Source organism: Hylobates moloch, unplaced genomic scaffold (assembly GCF_009828535.3).
Source record: "Hylobates moloch isolate HMO894 unplaced genomic scaffold, HMol_V3 SCAFFOLD_13, whole genome shotgun sequence".
Lineage (NCBI taxonomy): Eukaryota > Metazoa > Chordata > Mammalia > Primates > Hylobatidae > Hylobates > Hylobates moloch.
In genome coordinates, this window is record NW_026652288.1 from 30,013,881 (window position 1) to 30,015,170 (window position 1,290).

Consider the following 1,290-nt stretch of genomic DNA (forward strand, 5'->3'; position numbering starts at 1 on the left):
CTATGGTCTGGTTTCCTTTTCCCCTTCCTGTTCCATTGGAATGGAGTGAGCTCAGGAGCGAGATGAAGTTCTGCAGGAGGCTGAGTTGGGGGAGTCCCAAGAGAGGCTCCTTATGTAGCTCACCTGATGGCTTGTCCAGGGAGAATTCACTGGGGAGATTTAACCCACAGCCAAGGTGTGAACTACCCTTCTAAAGGAAGAAAAACCCAAGACATATAGGAAGGTCATTCACAGAGGCTGGAGGGTGAGTGGGTGGGCGTGTGGTAAGCTCAGGCTATCATGCAAAGCATTTACTGAGCACCTACTGCTTGGCAGGCATTGGTAAGAGGTCAAGGTCACAAATGGCAATGGCCCTGGTTCTCATGGCACTGCCTTAGTGAAAAATTAAATGACGAATATGGTGAGTGCAAGGCAGGATCAAACTGGGATGCCGAGTGTGAACATCAGTTGGGAGGGTCAGGAAGGTCTTTGGAAGCAGTGACAAGGAGAAGTTAGCCAGGTACTAGGTGGCAGGGAGCAGAGGGGAGTTGGGGGCATTGGAAGATGATTCCAACAGGGAGAACAGCTTGGCAGGTGGGGTGGGGTGGTGGAAGAGGAAAGCGTGCAGGAGGGCTACTCAGTCCTGGCTAGGAGTTTGGATTGTATTCTAAGGGCAGGACCTAGCATGGTCTGCTTCACATTTTAATACAACCTGGCTCAATGGAGATGGGGTTGGAGGGGGCAAGATGAAAAGCCTAGAGACCAGGAAGGATGCTTTGTGGAGGTCAGAGTGAGAGAATGGTGGTTTGTAGAAGGGATTTGGGGGCATTTTTCTAACCCAAGGCCATTTTTGCCTTCACCCAGCCCTCTTCCGGGTTCCTTAACCTTGATAAGTGTAGAGAATCCATTGGTTTGTGCTGAAGGTGTCTGCCAGGATTTACAGAATAACGACCCATTTTAACACTAGCCTTAGTGAAACAACTAGATCTATGGATCTGCTGCCCCAAGGATAACTGGCAGGACTTTACCCTCCTTATATGGGTTGCCCCTTTATTTTTCTCCAGCAGCCTGAAGATGGAATTTATTAGAATGCAGCCTCCTTGAACACACCCCTGCAGAAAACTGTCATTTGCAGATGACATCATCTGTGTAGGAAATCCTATGAAATCTACACAAAAAGCTACTAGAACTAATAAATGAGTTTAACATGGTTGCAGGATCAAAGCTCAATATTCAAAAATTGACTGCATTTCTATATGTTGGTAACAAATAATGACAAAAAAAAAAACACTGCATGTTCTCACTCATAAG